Genomic DNA, 7594 nt, shown 5'->3' on the forward strand with positions numbered 1-7594 from the left:
TTAACACTTCTGTCTGTGGTTTTGGGGAAAAAATGAAACCGCCACAGATGACATAAAATCAGAAGAAAGGTGAAGAATGAGGTAGTAAGTCATCGAGGCTGAACATTTGGGCTTTCTAGCTTGGCATAAATAAACGGTGTTTGTTTGTTTTTTAATAAGGTCAAGCATCAAGCCATGTATCCTGGAAGTCAGGAGCCAGGCTGTGTTTGCAGGACAGGGATTGGTGCCCAGAAAAGCAGGGAGCCAGAGAACAACTGAGAGATTATGGAGAATTAAAGCTCCTCGTCCAGCACTGTAACTTGAAGGTAAAGGAATGATTTTGGTGGGATAGAGGGAAGAAGTTTGGCACCGGTAAGGAGACACTCTTGTTTCTGTGTTGGATGACACATGAAGATTTCTGTAGCAGAACCTAGCGGGGTCTGAGACAGGGCTGATACAGGGAGCCTTTCTGACCTGATAGTCTATGAACTGAGCTGAGTGTTTCAAATAATGCCTGGTGTGGGTGGATGAAATGCGTGCCAGCTCAACCCAGATGTGCCTTGTCTTCCCGAAGCCTCTTGTGGGAGCCAGGTGCTCACTCCCACCTCCTTGCTGGGGCTTTGTGTGCTCTGGACCCACGGATGAATACAGAGGTGGGGAAAGAGGGGTTCAGGTGATACATTTTACATTTCCCCTTTGCTGCTGCCTTTTGCTCCTCTGTAGCTGCTTGGTGAGAACCAACTGTAGCCTTCAAGCATTAGAAATATTTAAAAATCATCCCTTTTGCTCAGAGGAAAGGGGGCATAGCAAACAACTGCCATGTTCCCCAAGAGATCAATAACACCCTGCAGGAAGCTAAATCGTCCTTTATTAATCTGATGAATTAGCCTGATACAGGGAGGAATAGATCAACAGCATGGAAAATAAATGCATGCCCTGAGGCAAAGCTTGTCAGCTATGGAAATAGAAGTGTCTTTTTTTTATCCATAACAAATAATCTTGAAAGTTAGGCTGGGAGACCAAAGTGACTTCTGAGGTTTGTTAGTGCAATGTGGATAGAGAAACTCACTTCTCTCTTTGAAAAGCAATTACACAATCATGCAGAGACAAGCAGTTTCCCTGCTGTGCTGCTGAATTAGAAAGCCTGAATATCTTCCTTCTTATACTTGGAGAGGGACTGATTCAGCCAAGTACTTAGGTGTGTGTTTCAGCTCCAGAGTCATTCCAGGAGCTCAGCTTTAGCCTTGAAGTATGAGGATCTGGGGAAAAAGACAAAATGAAATGGCATCAAATTTCTATCTTCTATTGAAGAAGGCAAAAGATAGTTTTCATAATAAGGAACAAAAATCAGCACACCTGACCAGCCACCCTGAAGAGGCAGCCCTGGCCCTGGGTTTTTCCCTTGCCCTTACGGGAACAAGTTGCGCACAGCCAAGAATCATTGTGGCTTTCTCTCTGAAAATGGCATGATTCAGCTGTTCCTTAGAAAATGTGATCAGCTTTTTGAAAGTCTCCACACTACCTTTGGTTGCATTGATTTGACCAAATCAGGGCTGGCTATTTTGAGTTTTCAAAGCATAGCCAATTTGCCAGTGTGGAGAGACTCCTGATGTGACTTAGGGACATGGTTTGGTGGTGGACTTGGCAGTGTTGGTTAATGGTTGGACCCAATGATCTTTGGGTCTTTTCCAACCTAAATGAATCTCTGACTCTATGATTTGTGCCCATTTTCTTTCAAGAACATGGTGCAGCATCACCCAACCATGCTCTGCGTGGGCCAGAGCAACCCAAACCCACCAGCTCTGCAGCAGAACTGGGGCAAATTCTTGTGACTGCTGGAGAGTTTTGTTTCCTGCAGGTGCAGGGGCTCAGCAGGAGCTTTTGCACACCTGCTCATTTCCCAGTAAAATAAGCATGAACGATTATTCTGGAGCCAGGATGATTGACATGTCAACTCTCATATCACTTAGTGTTTTCGCAAGAGTGAGAATTTCAGTTTTCATTTCAAAAGTCCGCATTTCTTGCTTAAACTGTCAGAAACTGCTTGAAGAAATTTTAAGTCAGATTTAGGATTTGAGGGCATGTCAGAATTTGCAAATGGCTGTACATGGCAATCTGAATTGATATATATGGCTCTGAAATTGCCACTGGGGACAATTTTTTGAAAGCATGCTAAAGTAACTCTGGAAGAACTTCAAGCAGAGAGCACAAGGATCTTGGTGTATTTTCTTGGTGTAGAGTTAAGGGCTACATTTTCCCCACTGAACTCCACAGCCTGAGTCAAAATTGAAAACCACTGTGGTCTCTAATTCAATCTTTACAACTTACTACTATTTTTTATTAGATAGAAAATATAAATACAGAAATAGTCCCTTACAGTTATTGGGTCTGTGCAAGACACAAGGTGTTGCCAAAAAAGCAAGAGGGGAATTCTGCAGGTGCAGAACCCAATTCAAATGATAAACTACCTCCAGTGTCACTGCTTTGCTCATTTCCCATCCCTATTGGCAAATATGAATTTTTTTCTGAACCTACAACACTGAATAAAGTTATGTAAATCTGGTGCAATGAAGAAGGCTTTTAAGCTGTGGTAGGTATATCATGGTCCTCTGCCATTCTGTGAAATTGCTTTACAGCCAGGCCATAATCGCAATGACAGACATGCTTGATTGAGTTTTGTCTCTCTGTTAATCTATGGAGTCATTTGCAGGTGAAAATGAAGAGCTATGTGTATCTGGGAAACTGGGGATGCACTGAAAAATTATCCTTTTAATACTGAGCGTGGAGATTCCCTTGTGGTATTATAGGAGTGCATTCTAGGATTAGAGTCTTTGGAAGCTTCTCGTTACAAGTGTGATTGATTTTTTAGTGTTTTTTCCCCATAAAGTAATATTAGATATTAAAGAGCATATATTTCAGGTGATAGTGCAAAACTGAAGATTAAGGCAAGGTACTGCGAATGTGAGTGCATAAGAGATGGTGAAGATGACTCATTTCTCTAATGCACAGAGTGAAAGCTTAACTGAAGGGGTGAACAGATGAGAGGCAGAGCACAAGTGGTGTTTTATTGTCAGATCCTGAGAAATGTCATTTTAGACTCTCAGGGGAATTCTGCCTGGGCTTTCCTGTTATAAGTACAATTTGTTGTACATGAAAGAAACCAATGACGAGGGCATGGATGGCCTTTCACAGTGGGATGAGGAGAGCCACACATTCCAGGCAGGGTGGATTTGCAATGGCATGTACCAAAGTAGCCAGGAAGGCTGGCTGTGTCCTTTCCAGGTAAGGATGAGCCAAGGAGAGCTACATCAAAGTGGGGGAAGGTTATCTTGAGTCTACAATAACAGACTTGGTGGGACTCACCAGATCCTGAAGCGGTGCATGAGGTTAAATCCAGCCGGTGCAGACTGGAAGGGCTTTTCTCCTCTTTTTTTTGCATAACCGGGTGCATGCTGCTGCTGGAACCTTGTGTGGCTGCAGTCATCCTGTGCAGCCCTGGAGGGTTCACATTGCCGCTGTGAAAAGGAGATAAAAGCTCTTCTTATCTACATGGCTCCTCTCAGATATCAAGATGATTAGGCACACATATTTGTAAAATGTGCCCCAGCACCTCTTATTATTGACGACAGGGATGACTGGGAGCAATGAGTCAAAGTGAAAAATCAAAAGACAAGGTAAGGCAGTGGGGAGATCGTGACTTCCAGTCACCAAGGCTCTGACATGCTTCTTGCTGACAGGGCTGCTTCCCACCCAGAAGGAAAGACCCTGACAACAACCAGGTTACAGATGGTGCAAAGAGGTTTTGGTTGCTCCTTGTCTAATCATCATAATATGAGCTGTCCCCCTCTCCTGAGAAGGCTGTCCCTGGACAGGTGACAGTGTGGAGCAGTGCCAGAGCAGATGTCAAGAGGCTGAAGCAAGGAGGGAGTCACTGGAGAGGACTTGGCCCTCCTTGAGCAGACCCATTTGATTTTCCCGTTTCCCTTGGAGAAAGAAGAGGAAGAGTAGACAAAGTGAAACAAAGAGTACCTTCACATATTGACTCGTTTCCATGCCCAAACCTGTGTCCTTAAGCTCTCTGCTGGCTCCCCTCATCTGCACCCAATTACACACCCAGTAAGATGGTGAATACTGGGGGATCTGATCATATTTCTGTGGAAATCAATGGCAAGCCTTCCCTGGTTCTGGACCAGGCTTCTGTGAGGGAAATGCTTCTTGTGAACTAGGAAAGTTGGTGGGAGAAAAAAACCCAACTTCTTAAAAATCCTTTGCAGTGATCAGCATTTGAATTTAGCCATTCAGGGACTTCTGATCCAGTGTAAGTGGAAAATTGTAACCTTTGCTGAAGAGCGTGATTCTGCTCAGCGGGAGGTGGCAGGATGCTCCGGATCTCGTGGGCTTGAACCCAGAGGGAGCTTTGTTTTTAGGTCTCCTGTTGACTAAGTTCTCCTCTCTCGTTTAGAGAGGGTAGTGTTACTGTAAGGAGGAATATTCAGATGATTGTTGCCTTGGGCCCTTCAGAAAAATTGCCACATTTTACATTAAGGGCAACCTTCCTCACGTAGTACATCTCTGCAATTAATTGTCTTGACACATGATTAGTACCTAGGGGCAAGGACGGATCGTTCTGTTGATTGGGCAGGGATGCGTTATTAATTGTATAAACTGGCTTATAGTCAAAGGACACAAACCAGTGGCTGCAGTTACTGTCACTGTGGAACTGATATTTGAAAGAGCACTGGAGATTTGTGGCAGGGCAATGCTCCTTTGCCATCCCAATATGATTAAGATTCTCTCACTGCAGCTCCTAAGAAATTAGTCTTTAAACCTGATCCTCTGCAACACCAGGTCAGTTGGAATTTCTGGTACCGTGCTGCACCCTCTCATTTTCTTGTGTTTGTTTTCCCTCATTGCCCAGACATGGAATGTGACAGACAGAAGAGTGCAGGCAGCTTCTCCCCAGCTGGCAGGGAGCAGTGTGGAATTTTGTACTTAAAAAAGGAACAAGCTGACCTTGACTCATTCTGAAATGACATGATGCTCCTTTTAGAGTTTTAATGCCATTTTTTTCTGCCAAGAAGTCATTTTGAAAGGAAATAAGTTCATGAAGGATGTTACAAGATTTAGCAGAAGTAAATGTCAAAAAACTCAAAAATTATAATAATGGTCATATAGTGTAATTCTTCTCTCTGTATCCCATGTAGGTGAAGCAATTTTATAGCTGTTGTTACACTGTGCAGGATCTCTTCACAGTATTAATTACCAGATGAGATAATACAGTTCAAGCCTTACATACTTCACTAAAATGAATCCCGAAGTTTTCATTGCTGATTACATGCTCTTCGTACTAATGAGGATGCTTTGGAGAGCATACCTGGACATACAGGAGGCAGCCACAGATGAGTAGGAATGATGGCTCCTTCTACAGGTGAACGTGTACAGGAGAAGCTGCAAGGTGGAGGCCAAATGAAAGTCTGACGGCCCAAGGTGGGGGGAATGTGTGAGATGTGATGAAGATGGAACCAAATATTAAGGGTTTTTTTCAGGTTAATGCTATTAGCTGTGAGTTGTGCATTGCAACACCTGCAACATCTCTGCTGACAGGAGGCAGTTCCATGCCCTGCATTTTATTCATGTTCTTTCTCTTTTTGTTTCCAGCTGTGAGGGCTCTGAGGGGAGCAGCTGGTGCTTGAATGCTTTCAGTACCTCTTGCACGAGCAGCGCCCATGCTCATTTCTAAACCTGTCCAACACCCCTGGAGCTGGTGGTGGTGCTGGGTCTCTGGTGGTGCCCAGGGTGGGGAGGACACTTCTGCTCTCAGCCTTGGGGTGACCCTCCTGCCCCCAAGTCCTGCCCAGACACATGGCTAACTGGCTGCCTGTGTGCAGCTTCACACAGTACTGACAAAATTCCTCATCTTGACAGCATCACCCTCTGCTCTCATTACTTTAGAAACAGAAATTGTCCATACCAACTTCTTAGAGTGATACCTGAAGGGAAATGCATGTTGTGGTACACACTGTTATTAAGTGCCTCAGGCACCAGCAATCTTTTTTCCTGCCAGCACTGATTCATTAAGCAGCATAAGGAAGTATAACAGTGATGGGTATTAGCTTATATCTCCCTTGCTAATCAGACTCTAATTTGTCTTCTTCATTTTTGTTTCCAGTGTTTTGCATTGTTGTAATGAAGAACAAATAGCACAGGAGAAAAAGCACCTACAGAACTGTAGCTTTTTGGCTTGTGCATTTCTACCAGGCCCAAGTGGTTCACTGATAGGACTTTTATATATTGCAAATTCAAAAAGAAAGACTTCTTGGTCTAAAAATTGTCTCGATTTAAATGGGATCTCAAATTGAGAGTAAACTTCTCAACTTTAAGCACATTCAAGAGCTGCAGGCCATTGTACCTGGTGATGTCCAGGGCCCTAGAAAACTTAGAGAGGAAAAATAGGTAAACCAGATAAAGAAGAAAACAGCCCAAAAAAGGCATCGTGAGAAATAGTGAACATTATGCTCTCTCCCCACAGGAGAAAACCGCTCAAACGTCAAGAGCAGCCTGGTTTGTTTCAGCAGAAGCATGGTGAGGTGCAGGAGATTCCTGTGCTGCCTTGCCGAGAACGTGTCAAAGGCTGTGGTGCCCTGGTTTTTGCAGGGCCGTGCAATGCTTCACTTTTACAGTTGATCACCTTTGTGTTTGTGTCAAACCTCATGGAAAAAAAATATAACCTAACATAAACCACACGATGTACAGAGCGAGGTGTGGGAGTGCTCAGGGCATGCAGTGGAGATGGACAGGCAGCCCCAGCGCACAGGAGGGCTGCACAGCCGAAATGCGGCCGAAATGCGGCCTGGCCCCGGGCAGATTTTTATGCCTTGCTGAACATTTTTCTCAGCCAGTTATGTGGAATTTCCTTTGTTTCTGGCTTCTGCTCTCTGTTACACCTGTGGTGATTTGCAGGAGGAGAAGTGACAAAAAGCTCATCCAACTAGAAACCCCAGTGTCTCAACCCTGTACACCTTCCACAGCATGAACACTTTCACAAATGCCTTTTTATTTTAAAGCCAGGTCCTGGGAAGCTCTGGTTTGTTGCTGGGCTCTGTGGTGCTACCCCAGGGCTCTCAGTCCCTTGTGCCAAGAGTGGCTGGGTGTTGGCAATGGCCCCTCTGCCCTCAGGGCTTGGATCCCATAACATTTCTTTCCTTGTTCTGTCAGAAATGACCCCCATGCTCTGCTCCTGCTCACATCCTGAATTTTTAAGCATCTTTGGATAGTAACGACTTCAGAGCTACTCCTGAAAAGAACCCTGAGATTAACACTGCAACAGCAGTAAAAGTGATGCACCAATCTCTAATAAAGGTTAAGTGCCCTGTTAACCAAATACTTCATGTCTCAATTCAATTTAAACCCTACTACGAAAAATTTGTTCCTTTGAAGTGGACAAAAAGTGTTTTCAACTGATGATGCACATTTTAAATTAATTTTAGAATTATTATTATATTAAGATACACTAATAGCAATGAAGGTATGTGTGTGGGCGCTTGGGGCAAGACCAAGGCAAACACATTCTTCAATATGAATTATTTTTCTTTTCACCTATCATGTAATCACCCGT

General features: G+C 44.0%; 1 long non-coding RNA gene across 1 annotated transcript; it reads right to left on the minus strand.

Annotated features, from left to right (window-relative positions):
• Nucleotides 1-829: 829 nt before the first annotated feature.
• Nucleotides 830-3914, minus strand: LOC116451204. The gene is made up of 2 exons (XR_004243125.1): nucleotides 3343-3914; nucleotides 830-1238 (listed from the first exon to the last, which is right to left on the minus strand). It is a non-coding gene; the product is annotated as an uncharacterized LOC116451204 (long non-coding RNA).
• Between the last annotated feature and the right edge of the window lie 3680 nt (nucleotides 3915-7594).

This window comes from Corvus moneduloides, chromosome 14, assembly GCF_009650955.1.
Source record: "Corvus moneduloides isolate bCorMon1 chromosome 14, bCorMon1.pri, whole genome shotgun sequence".
Taxonomy (NCBI): Eukaryota; Metazoa; Chordata; class Aves; order Passeriformes; family Corvidae; genus Corvus; species Corvus moneduloides.